The sequence below is a fragment of the Rhipicephalus microplus genome, chromosome 7, assembly GCF_043290135.1.
Source record: "Rhipicephalus microplus isolate Deutch F79 chromosome 7, USDA_Rmic, whole genome shotgun sequence".
Lineage (NCBI taxonomy): Eukaryota > Metazoa > Arthropoda > Arachnida > Ixodida > Ixodidae > Rhipicephalus > Rhipicephalus microplus.
In genome coordinates, this window is record NC_134706.1 from 165827601 (window position 1) to 165847593 (window position 19993).

Below are 19993 nucleotides of genomic sequence, written 5' to 3' on the forward strand. Positions count from 1 at the left end.
GACGCCAAAATTATGCAAAACACGTCAAACCAGAAGGATGTGCCTCAACTTGTATGAGGAAGCTGGGCTGCACTTCAATAAGCTCTGCTGAGACCATCTGCATTTGTGTGCAGCTTCCCTCTCTTATAGCGCACACTAAAGTTATGGTGCTGAAGCGTCAAGCTCCACCTCAGTAAACGGCCGCTTTTAGACGACATGTTGTGCAACCAAGTCAAGGGGCAGTGATCAGTTTCTGCTATGAAGCTCGACCCTGAGACGTAACATGCTAGCTTACCAAATGCCCAAACAAGGCAGGCGCACTATTTTTCTGAAGTGCTATAAGCTTCCTCTCTGACACTGAGCTTTCTGCTGAGATACAAAACTGGCCGCTCGTGCCCTTCGGCGTCCTTTTTGCCCAAAACTGCTCCTAGGCCGCGGTCACTGGCATCACACTGAATAATAAAACTCTGAGAAAAGTCCGGTACCGCTAGCTTCCCTTTCTTATAGCGCACACTAAAGTTATGGTGCTGAAGCGTCAAGCTCCACCTAAGTAAACGGCCGCTTTTAGACGACATGTTGTGCAACCAAGTCAAGGGGCAGTGATCAGTTTCTACTATGAAGCTCGACCCTGAGACGTAACATGCTAGCTTACCAATTGCCCAAACAAGGCAGGCGCACTCTTTTTCTGAAGTGCTGTAAGCTTCCTCTCTGACATTGTGCTTTCTGCTGAGGTACAAAACTGGCCGCTCGTGCCCTTCGGCGTCCTTTTGGCCCAAAACTGCTTTTAGGCCGCGGTCACTGGCATCACACTGAATAATAAAACTCTGAGAAAAGTCCGGTGCCGCTAGCACGGGTCGTTTTGCGAGAGCGCTCTTGAGGCTCTTGAAAGCATTCTCTTTTCTTGTGTCCCACGAAATGACGGTGGGCTCGGTTTTGCGGAGAGAGTCCGTCAGCGGACTAGCGAGGTTTGAGTAACCTTTGACGTAGTGTTGATAATATCCCGCCAGTCCCAAAAACGCCCTCAATTCCGACTTTGTGGTGGGACGACGATACTCTAAAACGGCCGCAACTTTCAGCTCGGACGGGCTACGCTGGCCACGACCCACGATGTGGCCGAGATAACTTACGCTTGCGCACCCTATGTGGCATTTCTGCGCTCTCACGGTGAGGCCTGCATCAAGTAGTCGAGCCAGAACGGTCCTCAAGTGAGTCACATGCTCGACCCACGTATCAGAGAATATCGCCACATCATCGAGATACGGCAGGGCGAAATCTTCTAAACCCCGCAACACCCGATCCATGAGGTTTGAGAAGCAGTAGGGAGCATTCTTTAAGCCGAAAGCAAGCATTAAAGGGCGAAATGTTCCCAATGGGGAAATGAATGCGGCATAACGAGAGGCTCGCTCCGTTAACGGGACCTGCCAGTATCCCCGTACCAGACTAAGAGGGAGATATATGTGGATTTTGCCACGGTTTCTACTCTCTCCTCGATATTAGGTATCGTATACGTCTGATCTAAAGTGATCTTATTTAGCCGGCGGTAGTCCACGCATGGCCTAGGGTCCTTTCCCGGAACTTCGACTAGTATGAGTGGGGAGGTGTAATCGCTTTCACCTGGAATGATGACCCCCAAGTCACACATGCGGCGGATCTCGGCTTCCATGATCTCCCTTTGCCTCGGCGATACGCGGTAAGCCTTGCTAGAGATCGGTTCTTCACTTGATAACTGAATATCATGCTCTACCAAAGAGGTTTTCTCTGGTTTGTCGCAAAACACGTCTGCGTAGTCTCTAACTACTTTCGTGAGATCATCACGCTGACTCTCCGTGAGACTTTGCTCTTCGGCAATAAGCTGTACGAGCCTGTTAGCTGGCGCGTCGCTTTCACGTGGAAACTTAAGAGGTCGGTCTCCACTTTGTTCGCCGCATTCAGTGTCATGTTAACCACGGCATGGCGCTGGATGTAAGGCTTCATTAAATTACTGTGGTAAACCTTACCTTTCTTTCGGCCCAGTTTTACCTCGTAGTTTGTATCTGAAAGCTTGGACATTACTTTGGCTGGCCCTTCCCACTGCATGTCCATTTTGTTCTTTTTACACTGTCGTAGCAGCATTACCTAATCGCCGATGATGAACGTGCGCTTCCGGGACAACTTATCGTAGTAAGTCTTCGCTAAACTCTGAACCGCCTTCATGTTTTCCTCAACTAGCTCTCTGGTTTTAGATAGTCTTTCCAACAGATCTAAAACGTAGCTGACTACGCGTGGGTCTTCTTCATATCCTTCCCACGAGTCTCTCAATAGCCGAAATGGAGATCTTAAGTTTCTTCCATACACAAGCTCGGCGGGACTGAATCCCGTTGTCTCGTGGGGAGCGGACCGTATGGCGAACAGTGCCGCGGGTATGCATGACTCCCAATCTCTGTTATGTTCAAAGCAAAGAGCTCTCAGAACTCGCTTGAGTACAGCATGCATCCTCTCCACGGGGTTAGACTGTGGATGTCCTATAGAGCTGTGGATTATTTTTATTCCACAGCGTTCAAAAAACGCTGTTGTGAGACAGCTGGTAAATACGCTGCCATTGTCACTCTGAATCTCGGCTGGAAAGCCAACGCGAGCAAAAATGGACAAAAGTGCGTCCACAATGCAGGGAGAGGTGAGCTCTTTTAGCGGAACCGCTTCGGGTAATTTCGTTCCCACGCACAAAACAGTTAAAATGTAGTGGCAACCGGAACGGGACTCTGGAAGGGCGCTAACAATATCAATTACGAGCCTCCGGAACGGCTCTGTGATAACAGGCACTAATCTCATCGGGGACTTCCGTTTGTCAGTAGATTTTTCTACTCTCTGACACGTGTCGCACGATCGCACGAAGTTTTATACATCTTTCCAGCATCCAGGCCAATAGAAATCCTGTGCGAGCCTCGCCTTTGTTTTCTTGATGCCAAGGTGGCCCGCCCAGGCATTTCCGTGCGCCAGTTCTAAAAACTGTCGTCGGTACTTCTCTGGCACTAGAAGCTGGTCGAACGTTCTACCTTCAGCGTCCCGATACTTTCGATACATGAGCCTTGCCTTCGTGTAGAATGAGATGTTCTTTCGGGCTACTCCTTCTTTCCCGTTATGCTGCAGAATCTTAATGGTATCATCACTTGCCTGCGCAGTGACGAGTGTGTTTCTGTCTACTTTACTGAGCTCTTCCCAACATGTGGATGTTGGACCAAGCAGGGACGACTGAACGCTCTCCTGAAGCGCCCTGCTTTCATCCAACTCCGCAGGCTCGTCGCGTTCGGCAGCCAATACCGTATCCGGAGCCCTACTGTCTTCGATGTCCTGTAATACACTAGTCGCCTCTTGGCCCGAGTCTCCCTGGGGAGTTGTCTCACGCTTGACCGCCTCCTCGTTCGAAACCGAGACCTCGTCTCCCCGTGAGAGCGTGGGACCACGATCGCGTGAGTGCCATGCACGCGAGGGGAGATGAAAATGACTGGCCCTTTTCTTTAAGGAGCTGCTTTAATTTGTTGGAAAAAAGGTACGGAAAATCTTGGGGCAAATTAGGGCTCACGGCCGCCTCAGTGCGCAATTTTCCAAAACTTCTCTCTAGAACAACCTCAGCAATTGGCAAACAGGCACTTTGCTCTTCTGCAACCTGTCTGATCCAGGCGCATTCGCCAGTGTAGTCGCCAGGGGAGATGCAAGATGGGTGTGCTATGTCCATCGTCGCAGCTGAATGACGGAGTGCCCGGCATTTCTTTCCGTTGACCACAATTTCGCGCATGTAAGGCTCGAGTAACTTCAAGTTCTCGTCCGACTCGCGAATACCAGCGAAAACAAACTTTTGCTTACAGCTAGATGAGATATGACCCTCTTTTTTACAATTGTAGCATACAATTGGTCGTTTTGATTCAAAAGCTCGAGCGGTGTCGACACGTTCCCTCGTTTTGCTGTCGACTCAGGTGCCTCTCCTGGCTTTCTCCTTTTCCTCTCATTGTTAGTCGCTCCCTTACTGAATTCGTCACGCGGCGGAGCCATCTTTTGTGCTGCATTTTAAGCAGCAAGCCGCCTTGACGAGTCACTCTTCTCTTTTGTATCCTCGTGATCCAACTGAAAATTCCTTCGCGTATAATACTCATCAGCTAGCTCAGCAGCTTTGTCAATGTCTGTTCCCTTCATTCTGTCCTGAAGCCAGAGTCTGGCATCTTCAGGCAACACACGATAGAATTGCTCAAGGGCCACACAATCAATCACCCTGTCGTGGTTACCGTAAGCATCCGCACTTCTAAGCTATTCTTTCAAATTAGACTTAAGCTGGTACACGAACTCTGTGCATTATTCACTGCCCCTTTTTGCTTGCCGAAATTGCTGCCGAAATGCCTCGGCAGACAAGCGGTACTTACGAAGGAGGGCCGCTTTGACCTTAGCGTAGTCGTCAGAGTCTTCTTTAGACAACCGTGCGATTACTTCCGTGGCCTCTCCCGGAATGACTGACAGAGGCTTCTGGGACCGGACACCCTCATTTATCCCAATTTTCTCGCACGTGCGCTCAAAGTTCACTAAAAAAAGCGCGATGTCTCCACCCGTCCCAAACGGCAGAATCAAATCTTGGATTTTCTGTCTTGGCATTTCGTCTGCCAGGGATAGCGAACTAGACTGCGCCGATGTTATGCGAAGTTGCTCAAGTTCCAGCTCTTTCATTCTAAGAGCATGTTGACGCTCTTCTCGCCTTTTACGCTCCTCAGCCTCCTCGCCTTCGTGTTTTCGACGCTCCTCAGCCTCCTCGTGTTCGCGTTTTTGACGCTCCTCAGCCTCCTCACGTTCGCGTTTTTGACGCTCCTCAGCCTCCCGCTGTTTTTCTTTAATTGTCTCCATAGCCTCTTCTACCTCCTCTTCAGTTATTCCTTCCACTCTCATGACATCAAGAATATTTCGTTTACGGCTCGTCCTAGCAACAGAAACACCCGGCTGCTCACAAACATCGAGAAGGTCTCTCACTCTGAGCTTCTTCATTGTGTACCGCAACTCGTGCACGTTCCTTTCTGAAATAGCTTTGTCTCAGAAGCTATATTCTTCGACGTGAAGCAAGTCGAGAACCAGCCAAGCACTAGCCACCTAAAGATCTAAAAGAACATGCTTGGCTACTCTGTGCTAACAGGGCCTGACGACAAAAGACGAACGTCAGGCACTCACCCAACTAGAGCGGGTGACTTAGGCCATCTGGTCGTTGCAGTCGAGCGGTGTCGTGGATGTCCTCGGGCCTGCCAAGATCCGCTCCAACTTTCCAGCCGTAGAAGTCGGCGTAGCGGGTCCCACGGCAGCAAAACGATATCATGGTGGTCGTCCTCGGGCTTCCAGGGATCCGATCCAACTTTTAAGCCGTTAAGATCGGGGTAGCGGGTCCCAGAGCAGGAAAACGTTGAGGACAGCGGTAGCGTATACCCGCGTATCCAAACGCTGATATCAGGTCGGTTGTGCTCGAGCTTCCAGGGGTCTGATCCGGCGTGCCAAACGTAGGATATCGTATCCCGTAGCTGCCAACCACTGTTAGGAATTTTGCTCTGTCGCGATCGTAGCGGTGGCGAAGAGCGGCAAGCCGTCGAGCGGACTTCGCTGAAGCCTTAGCCCGAAGGCGAAACAGGGTGGCAATTCGTTTTGAAAACAGCAACAAAAGTAGCGGTTACTGTAGCAGGTTGTCGTTTGTACAGAGCCGGCCAGCACGACAACGTCGGCTGGGGCAAAATCTCCTAACATGGGGCCGGCACGGCCTTGAATAGCGTTTTGGGACTCTTCTGCGAGACCAGTTCTCCGGAACGGCACAGTGGCTCGGCTGAGGAGACGCAGCCGTACCCGGAACTGCAAAGTGGTTCGGCGGAGGAAGCGACGTTATCCCCGGAACTGCACGGTTCTTCTGCACGGAAGGCGGCGCTGGGAGGGGAGGAGACAGGTCATCGGAGCAGGGCTCGATCTCGTGAGACGTGCTCCCGAACGAGGAACATGTCTGTGGCACAACAGCAGTCACCTCCCATACTCGCTCATTTTGACGAAGATGCCAAAACAGACATTCATACGGACGCCAGCAACGTGGGCCTCGGTGCTATTCTTGTTCAATGGCAGAACGGGGAAAAAAAGTTATTGCTTATGCAAGCCGCACTCTGTCGAAAGCTGAGTATAATTATTCAGCTACGGAAAAGGAATGTCTCGCAGTTATATGGGCCATCAGTAAGTTCCGTCCATATTGATACGATAGACCATTCAGAGCCATCAGTGACCATCATTCATTGTGCTGGCTTGCGAACCTCAAGGATCCTTCCGGAAGACTTGCTAGATGGAGCCTGCGTCTACAAGAATATGACATGACCGTAGTCTACAAGTCTGGCCACAAGCACAATGACGCAGATTGCTTGTCACGAGCACCAATACAGAACTCGTATCCTGAGCATGAACAAAACTCCGCATTTCATGGAGCTGTGAATGTGTCGGAGATGGCTCATGATCAACGAATGGACCCAGAATTACTTTTGCTTATTCAATTCTTAGAGGGGCAGCAAGTCGAAGTACCACGAGTTTTCGTCCGTGTACTACGTTCCTACGTCCTCCGCAACAACGTTCTCTACAAGAGAAACTTTCAACACACCGGCGAAACGTTCCTACTGCCGATACCATCATCACTGCGAGCGGAAATTTTAGAAGCGTGTCATGATGAACCATCGGCAGGTCACTTGGGCATTAGTAGGACTTTGGCGAGAATCCGCCGGAGATATTACTGGCCAAAATTGATGGATTCAGTACAGCATCATGTAAGATCCTGTCGAGAATGCCAAAGACGCAAAGTACCACCCCTAAAACCAGCAGGTCTTTTGAAACCGATAGAGCCACCGAAAGTCCCGTTTGAGCAGGTCGGAATAGATTTGCTAGGACCATTTCCTATGTCATCATTCGGGAAGCGCTGGATAGTTATAGCAACCACCTACATAACCCGGTATGCCGAGACGTCATCTCTCACAAAAAGAACGGCAAATGAAGTGGCTCAGTTTTTTGTGACCCAGATAGTGCTGCGACCTGGCGCACCTAAAGTTCTTATAACTGACAAAGGAACTGCGTTCACTGCCGCTAGTACAGTCTGTCATGAAACTAACTCACATCGACCACAGAAGAACTACCGCATACCATCCGCAAACTAACGGGTTAACTGGAAGGCTGAAGAGGACGCTTACTAACATGATCGCGATGTATGTGGATGTCGAGCATCGGACTTGGGATACCATATTACCGTATGCTACATTTGCATACAATACCGCAGTACAAGAGACAACCCACTTCACGCCATTTCAACTTGTTTATGGTCGGACAGTAATAACGATGTTAGACGCGATGCTGCTTGTCAACAGCACGACAGAAGAGGACCCTGACTTAAGCGAATATGTAGAAAGGGCAAAAGAGGCGCGACAACTAGCACGAAACCGCATCATTCAACAGCACGACGTGGACGCGCACCACTACAATCTAAGACGAAGGGACGTTCAGTACTCCCCTGGAGACCAAGTGTGGGTCTGGACGCCTGTACGTGCACGTGGTCTATCAGAAAAGCTTATGCGGCGCTATTTTGGCCCTTACAGGGTTCTTCGGCAGCTAGGCCCATTAAACTACGAAGTGATCCCGGAAGGTCAAGTATGCACAACACGACGCAGGAATCTCCCGGAAGTTGTACATGTAGTACGTATGAAACCGTACTACGACAGGAACTGAACAAGTGAACTGACTCACGTCGTCTAACACAAGGACAAGTCCTATTGTTTAGAAACTGTCAGCCGGCTCTACGCATCGGGGCGATGCGTGCTAGAAGGGGGACTAATTCCACAGCTCGACCATCGCAGAACACGCGTACCACAATTCGCGTTCGTAAAAGCCGTCAAGCAAGTAGCGAGAAAGCCGCGCCATGGATCGCCGTCCTGCACGCGCCACGATGCTACGCCATGGAACCGGCACGAGACTCGAGGGGCAGAGGAAGAGACCGACGAAGTTGGAGTCAGCGAGCAGAGACATTTTTTTGCCTGAGCATTTTTAGCTTTGAGTTTACGGGCACAAGTTCGCCCTAAATAAAGAGTTTATATAGTACCAGGTGCTATATTAATTCGTAACAATATGTAACATTTCTGCAGATATACATAATATCACTGCGGTGAAATCATGAATCTGATAACCGAAGAAGTTAATTACATAGCAACGAAATAAATTCGAAAATACTGCATACGCACACGCTTTCTGTGTGGTCATGCATACGCTATACATTCGCCTTACTGTAGCTTCTGCAGGAAGGCTGTCCAAGGAATCCCGACTTTTTGGCCCAGCCGACAAGTGTGGTAATAAGAAATTTAATCTCAACCTGCCAAATTAGGGGTTACTACAGCAGCGGAGAAGTCGATGAACTATTCATGACAGATGGAGCAGCGGTAAGAACACACGACTTAACCGCCAGCAAGCCACTTCAGACGTGAAAAGAAGACGTTTCAAGCTCCCAAAGCATCTAAAAGTTTAGTATAACACCACCGCCTCGCAGCGCGCGAAGCAGTTCACTGACACAAATTGGTTGCTGGCGGACGCACCAGTGTCCCAGTGTCTCCATGATCTAAGAGAGTTAGAAGATACACAATAAAAACAGCACAGACGTACTAAATTGTGCGTAAACTGCGCCTTTACTGTTGGGTGTAAAAGTAAAAAAAAGCAAAAATGATGTCAACCATTCGTTTTGAAAACATTGAGCTTAAAATACCTAACTCGGTTGAGACCTAAGCCGAAAATTGCAGAGAATTCGCCATAATACCAATCATAATTTTAGGTTCCTACGGGCCTCTTAGTCCGCCAGTATGGCGAGAAACACCAGTGTCAACCCTGATTGGGACATCATACATCCATTCATCCGTATCTGTCGCGTTTTGGCACGACAAATTATAGCGCGTGCCTCATCGATGCCAGCGCGCATGCACGGAGTATAGTTACACGCAAAAGGATATTGGTACGGCAGCTTGTACAAGTAGAAATGCTTTAATGGCCAGTTCACACAAAGTAATGCATGTGCATGAATGTTTTTGTTCACTTCAGCCTAAATAATGATATGAAAATTTGCAAGCGCTTATGACAGGGTGCTCCCGATCAGCCTCACTGGCCAATAACTTCAATACCCTGAATTGTAGCTGCCGTTACAGAGAGATGTAAAATATGCGTGCCAACGAAAGTTGATGAGTATTATCAATTTTGTAGCAGCTATTTGGAGCAGCAGCTACCATAAAACATCTCAAATTTAGACGATGTTTGTAGTGCTTTCTTTTGCTCTGGAATTTTCATACAATGGTATTTTAGCCTTTTTTACGCATACATTTCATACAGAAAACGTTTTGTAACGGTAATATTTGTGCAACATTGTCATGAGCTTTCGGGAACGACGGGTAATAAAAACTGTTCCTTCTGTTTTGAGGGAGACAGCTGCCAGGGGGCCGAGGTGTGTAGTCGCACCTCACATGGGCTCCTGCTCTTGTTGGTATTTTCTGTGCAACCTTGCCTGGACACTGCCATCGTTTGGTGACCTGACATGCCTCACGTTGTAGGGCATCGTTTGACACCAGACTCGTCACAGCGAGTGTTCTTTTAAAGACGAGAATAGTCTTTCTTGGGGACCTTCGACAAAAAAATTTTGATCTGTCTGTCTGTCTGTCTGCCTGTCCGTCCGTCCGTCCGTCCGTCCGTCCTTCAGTCAGTCAGTCAGTCAGTCAGTCAGTCAGTCAGTCAGTCAGTCAGTCAGTCAGTCAGGTCAGGTCAGTCAGGTCAGTCAGTCAGGTCTGTCTGTCTGTCTGTCTGTCTGTCTGTCTGTCTGTCTGTCTGTCTGTCTGTCTGTCTGTCTGTCTGTCTGTCTGCCTGCCTGCCTGCCTGCCTGCCTGTCTGTCTGTCTGTCTGTCTGTCTGTCTGTCTGTCTGTCTGTCTGTCTGTCTGTCTGTCTGTCTGTCTGTCTGTCTGTCTGTTCGCCTTTACCGATACCTCAAACGGCATCAAACAGCCAACCCCATCTGCAGCGCCCACAAATATTGCTCAAGATTCAGCGTTCATACTTGTACGATTGTCAATTGAAAAATTCGGCAGATCCCACATACCTGGAATCAACTTTATGCGGAGCACGTGGAGAGGAGGTGACCGTGTTGCATTTTTTTGAGCGATACGTCATGAAATGACGCTAAATATATGTACAATTGTTGCACGCAGAGACATAGGTTGAAGAGTTGCAGATGTTTGTGTAACCAGGTTTCCACTTGCACAACAATATCAGCTGGAAATGTCTTTTAGAAACACCAAATGCTGATATGAAGCGCTGATTCTCGCGAAGATGCTGGCCCGTGACACTGCTACTTAAATCAATTTCAGCACATGTCACGTCACCACTATTGACGCTAACCTGACGTGACGGCTGTATGAAAGGAGTATTTATGTAATGTTTATAAAATTGGGTAGGCAGCTCTCCAACCACTATTGACGTTTCACGAAGATTAGCGTCCATTTTAAAAATAGTTCAGAGACTTGGCGCAGCTCTGTCGTAGAATGCTTGACTGCCACGCAGAGTTTTTGGGTTTGATTCCTGCTGGGTTCATGAAATTTAGTATTTGCATGCGTCGGGTGGCCAGCGCTGCGTATGTCAGGTTTTTCTTAACACTGACATTTATTCTATGGCTTCGTTGGGTTGTCTATACCAATGTTGGGTATTGCTTAACACTCACGTGTTAAAATTGACCATGTGTGTTCTCGTCGTTCCTGTGTAGATACTAAGTTTTAATCACCTGTGGCACATACCCGCTTACCAGCGGCCCACACCTGCCCATGAGTATGTGCCACTGTCTTTCAGGAAACGTTCGACGACGTAGGCGACGGGATTGTGACAATATTTATGTTTAGACCAGCGCATCATATTTTTCAAACCACCTTAGCCTTCTATGCAAATTTTTATTCACGCCAAGTCAAGGGGGTGACCACGAGAGCACCCAAGCATAAATGGCTAGGTAGATAGATAGATAGACAGACAGACAGACAGACAGACAGACAGACAGACAGACAGACAGACAGATACATAGATAGATAGATAGATAGATAGATAGATGGATGCGCTCAAAGTCGCTGAAGTTCGCTAAGAAGTGCTTCGCATTTAAAAGCAATTAGTGCGCATATATGAGGCACCATGACAACACGTCGATATTTTGTTTGTATACTAGAGAAAGCACACACAAGTAATTCTAAGGATCGTATTGTTTATCACGCTGCGCTGACAGTACAACGCGATGCTCGAAAAGTTAAGTGCTTGCAATGATTTGCTATGACGACACGGTGATGGCACCTGCCCGTCGCTTTGCGTTCTACACCTTATCACCTCCGAGACAGGCACGCATCTTTCTCCACGGGCACGCACGCCTTCCTTCGTTTTCAAACTGCCAGAGGCGCTCATGTCTAACGGGCCTCGATGCGCTCACTCGCCTCCGCTTTACGCTTCAGGCACTAACGCAGTGCCTCCACAATACCATTGACCAATTTTTTGCGCAGAACATCAAATAAACATTTCGTTCACTCTCTGCAGACGAAAGACTATCATCTTTCGACATTTGCAGTGTAACATGCAGATTATGGGCAATTTCTTTTCCCTAGATATTGAAATCGAAACATATTGTGCTTGTACGCTGGGACGCAACATCGTCAAGGAATCCAGAGGCTGCGATGCCCGCGCACGCCACCGTGGCACGAGGACGGGCCTGCGAAACGAGCGGGACGCCAGCGGCTCGTCCATGCATGACCACGCTGCTCGCAAAACACACAGACACAGCGTCTGAGGTATAGAGCTAACGCCCTCATGGAAACGCAGATGTCTCACCAACGTAAAGAGTGCCCGAGTACGATGCAAGTGGACAACATAGAGGGTAACTCAAGAACGACATCACACTGGACGTTTGATGAAAATAGTGGCAAAACGACAGGCAAATCCAACATTGAGTGGCTACAAGCTGGCCATAAAGGCAGGTCAGCTAAAAAAGACAAGTCATCCGAAGAAGGAGCTACACAACCTGTGAAGCCAGACGTTGAGTCTCAACCACAGCGTCAACGCAGCACTAGGATGCGGCCATTGTTACGTTTCGCCCGGCAATTCGTCTGGGCAGGCGCCAGTGTGTGTAAGCCGGTCTGCTTTCAACCCCACAGAGACTTCGACACAGAGACTTTGACTCGTGTTTTGTGGCACGAGTGGTCACCGCCTCTTTCGGATGGCGGTGAGGGCGGGCTATAAAAGCCGAAGCTTTTTGTAATTATTGCTGCATCATGTGCTGAATCTTGAGCTGAATTATGAGCTGATTCATGAACTTTCTGTTGTACATAATGAATACCTGGGAAGTTCCAATCTTTCATCTATAATGTAAATAAATCTTCGGTATACACCTCTTACGAACACGTCTCCTCACTGGCGAAGATCAGCTATGCGGACTACGGCGGGGAGCCAGCTACCATAAAGAGATACCCACCGTACCCGCCATCGACCTCTTCCTATCCTAACACCGTTCCCTACTGATGACTTCAAAATTATACTCCACCCGCAACCAGGACTTGACCTTTCTATGCGATTAGGCATCGAGGTTGCACATACCATCGGAATATCCAGTGGTTTGGGCCAGCAGGACTTCTGTGACTATGTGCGAGTGCAGGTGCAGAAAGTAGAGAATGTGATCATCGCAAGCGCAGCAAATACTGAAGGAGCTTCCAAACTGCAAAGTGTAAATGGTATACAGCTCGGTGGAGTAATATATCAAGTAAATCCACGCATTCGACATCCCGATGATGTGTGCCGCGGAGTGATCTACGGCCTCGAACCAGGAACAAGCGCCACAAAGATTGTTGCAGGACTTCGCGTAGACCCAAGATACCACGCTTTTGGCGCGCACATGCTGAGATCTTCCACTGCTGCAGCTATCACTTTCGACGGGCAGCACGTTCCTGTATACGTACCGTACCTCAGCGGAGACTACCGATGCAAGCCATACTGGAAGTCCATCCAATATTGCCGAAACTGTGGCACAATAGGTCACTGGCAAGATGTCTGCCCTCAGCTAAAAGCGAACTTCTGCTACAAATGAGGCCTCGACAAGTACACAGAATTACACGACTGCCAACCGATGTGCAAGATCTGCGGAGAAGACCATGAGACTGCTGGAAAGGAATGCAAGAGAAAACTGCAGCAACCCCCCTTCTTATCAAGTAAGACGCCAGCAGCTCGATAACGCCCGCGCCCATGAGAATCACTGGAAAGCTCACACCGATGATTTACCCGGGTTGGTTATCACACCAGAAATTTCACAGTTCCCCTCTTTTCACCAAAAATATGACCGAAGTCACTCTCGCTCTAAGAAAAAAGGTCGCTCTGGATCCCGCACGCCATGACGCTCTCACTCCGTTAGAGGAACCAGTCACGCTGCCGCGGTGACCGGTAGGGTCGGAGTAGTTCTCTAAATACCAAAAGTGCCTACACCATCTCGGCTGCTCAGACAGCGACCATCCGGGCTCCAGAAAATAAAGTCCATGATCTACAACAGAGGATACAACAACGCCCACCAGCCGAGTGTAGCACGCTAGAACTTGATGACTGCTAAAACAGACGGAAGTTAGAATATATGACCGGGTAGAAGAAAGACTGCAAGCGCAAGAACCGAAGATGCTCTACCTCGTCGAACGACGCCTTGAAGCTTCCGAAGAAGCCCTCACTGCAAAACTCCTTGCTTCCATAGACATAACCATAGAGAAAGTGGTTACTATAATTTTGGAAAAGGTAGACCCACTGACCCGTACTGCAAGCACGCTCGACGCCAAGCTTGATGGGTTCATCGCACAACAACATAACTTCGTAACATGTGCATACGAAAATTTTGTTACCCACGAGCAGCTGGTGGAGCAATCGGGAACCAAGCGGAAACAGCGAAAGAATTTCGGGGATGAAACTACAGTGGAAATTCGACCGACAGCACCAAACGACCGGCACCAGGCGGAAATAAACTGCTATATAGGCAGCTCCTACATGTAGACAGTCTGCACCACTCCCCACTTTTTGAATTTCGCACTGGAATTGCAGATCCTATAGACCTCGTTTTGCAAACTTGCAAGAATATGTTAAAAGACATATTTCAGACATGATCGCGGTGCAGATCCCCCCCCCCCCAAAAAAAAAACAATCAAGCTCCCTGGCTACTGCACTGTCACATGGTCACCCCGCACTGCAATTCTGGTCAAGAAGACTCTAACTTCACAGGCTCATGAAATTGAAGACATTGGCATCGAACACACCATTGTGGATATAATACCCACTCGAAAGATTCAACACAGCTCATACCTGGCGAACCTTTACAGCCCTCCGTGGGAGCAGTGACACCAACACGACACTTTGTCCACGAGCTCCGTCAAATGGTTAACGGCAACCGACTTGTCTTAGATGGGTACTTCAATGCTCCACGCGCGGCTTGGGGCTATCACAACAGCACTAAGAAGAAGGCGCGTGTTCACGACGCTGCACAGCAACATGGTTTGACGCTGTAAATTACTTGCTCCATCCAACCCGAGTGGGCAACAGCGTGTCGAGGGATACTAATCCTGATCTCACGTTCACTAGAGACGGGCACAACGCATCGTGGACAAAGCTACCAGACACTCTAGGGAGCGACCATCACATCATTCAAATAGAGGTCAAACAAGCTCACCGCTCGCTCAAGCCAAGAAAAACTCGGCTCATGGACTAGACCACCTACAGGAATGACCTTGATGATGACTTGACTATCGAAGACATTCAAGCCTGGTTAAACAGTCTTGTAATCGTTGCTGATGGACATACCAAAGCGATACACTTGAACGAGGATAATCCGTTTGTCGATAATCATCTCCTTCACCTATGGAAAGCTCGAAGATTGCTTATCAAACCATGGCAATGGCAAAAGCTCAACCACAAGCTCAAGCGCCACTTTGCCGTGCTCACCAGGCAGGCACAAGAGTATGCCGAAAACCTTGCGAGCCAGAACTGGCAGTCCTTCTGCGACAAACCTCAATTGACATTGAGCATGGAGAAGACTTGGTGCATTCTTCAAGCTCTGATTGACAACACCCACACCAAATATAATCAAAGAAATACAATTCAGTGGCTCATGCACAACTATGAGGGCACAGAGCACCAATTACTTCAAGAAAGTGGCATGGCTCTATTAACCAGCAAGCTACCTCTATCAACACTTCGACACCCAGGGAGTACCGAGGAACACCGAACGAGGCACTAGACCAGCCTTTCACACAGGCAGAGCTACACGCGAGCCTCGCTAAGCTTACGCGCAACACGAGTCCAGGAAAAAACAGAGTGACCAATAAGCACCTATGACATCTACTGCCCCAGGCGTTGACGGCGCTTCTTCGGTACTATAATGACTTCTGGAGGAAGGGCGAGTACCACAAGCCTGAAAGCACTCGGAGGTGACCATGGTACCCAAGCCAAACAAGCCAATCTCGATAACGAATCTTCGTCCCATTTTCCTTACGCCTTGCACTGGGAAACTCTTTGAGCACATGGCAACGAGCGGCTCACCATACACCTTGAAGACAATGGTCAATACCTGAACGCCATGTTCGGCTTCCGCCAAATGCTCAGCACACAAGGCGTTCTCTTGCAGATAAAGAAAGATAATCTTCTTCGCTTGAGCGAGCACAGTAAGTCATCTGTTCTAGTTCTGGACGTAAAAGGGAGCATTTGACAATGTGATCAACGAAGCCATCGTGCATAGCCTTGAAGATGTCGGCTGCGCTGCCAAAACATACGCCAACATGCTGGGTTTCCTCACCAACCGCACAGCCACTGTAGGGATTGCCAATATCTGTAGCGGGCTTTTTCAGCTCCCTTAAAAGGCATGCCGCAAGGCTCAGTGATATCACCCCTATTTTTTAACTTGGCTCTTTTTAAGCTCCCACGTCTCTTGGACGCTGTCCCTAAGATACATCACAGGTTGTGCGCCGATGATATCACTATGTGAACAAGAGGTGCAAGCAAGGGTGAACAGGAGGACTGACTTCAAGAAATTGTTAACATCACTGAAGAATATCTCGAGACCTGCGGCCTCCAATGTGCTCCGGAAAAGTCGGAACTGTTAGTACTTGCAGCTGGCACCCGGGGTAGACCACCAAGCTGCGGCGCACCTGACCTACAAGTCTTTCTACAAGGAGTCAAAATACCAGAAATGACAAACTTCGAGTCCTTGGACTACATATACATAAAGATGGGTCTGGCTCCACTGCCGTATTCCGGCTGCAGAACACCGTGACACAGCTCACTCACCTAATTCGAAAGGTTGCTAACCACCGCAGTGGCTTCAAAGAGCATGACACCCTAAAATGGTACAAGCTCTCCTTTACGGCCGCATAGCAAACGGAACTCCCTACCTCAACTTGAAGACAGCGGAGCAACAAAAACCTTATCTGCTGATACAAAAGGCTACAAAGCTTGCCCCAGACTGCCGCCAGCCACCCGCACTGACCGATTGCATTGCACGGGAGTTCACAATACGTCAGAAGAACTCACCGATGCACAACTCATCAACCAGGTTGAGAGACTCAAGATGTCACTCACAGGGCAAGCTGTCCTTCGACGCACAGGATACAAGATCACCCTAGAGCCCAACGAAGAACGCAAAGACAAAATACCGTCACAGCTCCGAGACTGTCTTGAATTTAAACAGATCCTTCAAACATGCATCCTCAACATAACCGAGCAAGGCGGCTTCGCAGGGTTAACATAATCCGAAAAAACCATGGCAATGACCCGCAGCCGCAATACGTGGACGCAGCCAAATATCCGGGATGTAACGCCTTCGCGATTACTGTTACAAATTACAGGGGGCGCGGTACAGGCATTGGCGACTTCTCCTAAGGTACAGGTAGTGATATGCACGATAACGAAGGTACCGGTGCGTGATAGCAACCAGCAAAGAGCGGTTGTCAACGCAAACGAAGAGATATGGCGGATGAGTCGAGAGAAAGGCTTTGAAGTGGTGGAAATAAACAGAGAGGTGCATAGGTGGGGTGGTTTTCAACGAGACAGAATTCACTTCGATGGGCGGCTAAGTCATGAGGTGGGTTGGCGACTTGCAGGACGCGTAGTAGCTTTTTCGGGGGGCAAGCGAGCCCGTCGGGGTGCAGGATAGCTAGTAACGAGGAAAACAACCAGAGAGACTCTTCGAGAGGTGTTATGGACCGATACGATTCCAAAATGGCACCAATGTCTAAGATAGGTAGAGTCCGGGGCATAAATAGACGTAGCCACGAGCGCCGAGCCCATTCAGACATAGGGTATATTAACATGCAGGGTGGTAGGAACAGACTGAAGTGGGAAGAGATAGAAGAACAGCTAAGGGAAGAGAGGCCGATGGTATACGGTTTTGTAGAAACACATCTCAGGGACATGAAACAACCTCCGAACAATCCGGACTACGCGTGGGAATATTGTAATAGAACAGAAGGCAGCAGAAAGGGGGGTGGTATTGGGGCATTCATTCATAAAAGTACAGACTGGCAAAGGGTCAAGCAGGAGCGCAAGGAACATTTATGGCTAAAAAGGAAAGTGGCAGGTCAAATGACACTCCTTGGTTTCGTGTACTTGTGGACGGGAGCAAATGCCAGAGAGGAAAACCAGGTGTGCTGGTTAAGGACGTTCGTCACTATGTTTGCTTATAGCGGACGAGAAAGGATTAACATGAACAATTTATTTGATGGCACGGGTGGAACGGCTGACGGCGCACGGATACGCTACCGTGTGCAGCGCCGTTGAGTCGGACGTCGCAGCCAACTCAGCAGTCAGGGTCGCAACTCCAGAAGTCCAGGATCAGGTCACGGCTCACGAGGACCACACCCGGTAGGTCTCGCCCATGAACCTGCTCCCAGCCACTGCACCCAGGCAGGAGCCGTTCTGCAGGCCCCGTCCTTGGACCTTGTACAGACCGACGGACTCGACCTTGAACAGACACACTGGGGTTCGACCTGGTCGACACGTACGGGTCCCACGTCCGGCTCAGGAACGCTGCCGGGAACTCGTCCTCTCGAGCGGCGCACCGCTTCGTCTGCCTTCGTGGCCTGAACCCTCGAGCTCTTTTTCCCACGTTCCTTCTTCTTGGCCAGGGCGCCGCCAGGTACCCTCGGGTGCACACTGCAGCTCATGAGCTCGCGGCCCACGTCCGAGTATGGCGCGTCGCTCGGTGCGGCTCGGCACCGCTCGGCGATCCTAGATTCAGCCAGAACTCCCCTGGCACCTAGATCCTCGGCCACCCTGAACCTCGCCCGGCTCCGTGGTCCTCCGAAAACACGCCCGCGTCTCGCCCAGCAGAACGTCTCGCTCGTCTCTTGCCGATGTGCGACGCTCTGGTGACACCGGCGCTTGATGGCATGGGTGCGGCTACGGAGCAGTCAACGCGCATCGGAGACGCGATGCTCCATGCGGGGAATGGCCAGCCCGTCCAGTGAACAGCTTGCGTCGAGACGCGATGCTCGGCGCAACCGTGACCATTAGCCAGGCCACGTTAATCGCTGCGCCGAACAGCTGACCATGGAGACGCCTCGCCGAGATCCGCGATGCCCTCGGAAGGAAGAGAACAGCAGGCCAGGCCGCGCCCCGAGATGCAGTACTCGTGCCGGCAATGCCGCCCCAGCTGGTGGTTGGACGGCAGCAGCGTGGACGCCCGCGTTCCCTGGCCGGAACCTGGATCGCCTGCGTCTGACGCTTCGGCCCGTTGTCTCCCGTCTGCCGCTGCTTCGGCTCTTCCCCAGCCACAAAGCCTACCGCCACGTAATGGTCACACGTGGCCCAATCGTGGCACGCCACCTCTATGGGCCACCACAGGTCATCAGCTGATACGCTGACACTCACGCGCACATTACACGCGCCTTGCCCCGCACTTCCGTCGTTGTCGTTTTCTTCACTCATCACACCAGGCAATGGTAGAGTGTATATCAAAGGACATTCAGGAGTTAGGAAGAGAGTACGAGGTAATTATACTAGGAGACATGAATGCGCACATAGAAGATATAGATGGGTATACCGACCCGACAGGCAAAATGATCATGGATATGTGTGAAAGGCTTGATTTGATCATTTGCAACAGTACCGAGAAGTGTGAAGGGCAAATAACATGGGAGGTAGAAAGGCTGCAGTCGACAATAGATTATGCACTGATGTCACATAGGATGTATGATAAGCTCAGGGGAATGCACATAGATGAAGGGGGCTCCAGAAGTCTGGGTAGTGATCACAAACGTATCAAGCTAAGTTTTGGAGGAGCAGTGAAAGTGGGAAGGAGACAAGATGAGCAACTACAGGAAAATTTTTATTCAGAAAGGCAAATTGAAATAGCCACTAAACGAATTAAGAAAGTAATCACGGAGGATAATAAGACAGTGTGGACGTACACGAATCTAATTAGACTCTTTAAGCGAGAGCTTGCTAAGACGCGTAACAAGTCACCCCGGAAAAGAAGACACCAACCCAAAAGTTGGTGGGATGAGGAAGTTATGAGAGCCATAGCAAAACGTCAGGAAGCTTCTAGGGAACACAGACATGCTAAGCAGCGGGGTGAACCGACAGATGATGTTGAAAAAATTGAGAAACCTTTCTAAGCTGTAGAAGGGCTGCATCCCTTCTGATCAATGAAAAGATTAGAAGAAAGGGAGCTCAGTGGCAGGCAGAAGTACATAAAAAAGATAGAAAAGCAGCTGCGAAATTTCGGAACCATCTAAACTCCCTAAGAAATGAAACGAGCCTAGAGCAGAGTTTTATAACTACAGCCCAAGGTGCCAGGCTAGAAGGGGACGAAGCTATTGAATATATAGGAACAAGGGTGACAGAAAAATTTCAAGAAAGAAGTACTTTATGCACAACAATAGACAAGGACGAATCAAGTGGTGCAATGGCTCCATTTTTACAACGAGAGTGGTAAAGGGC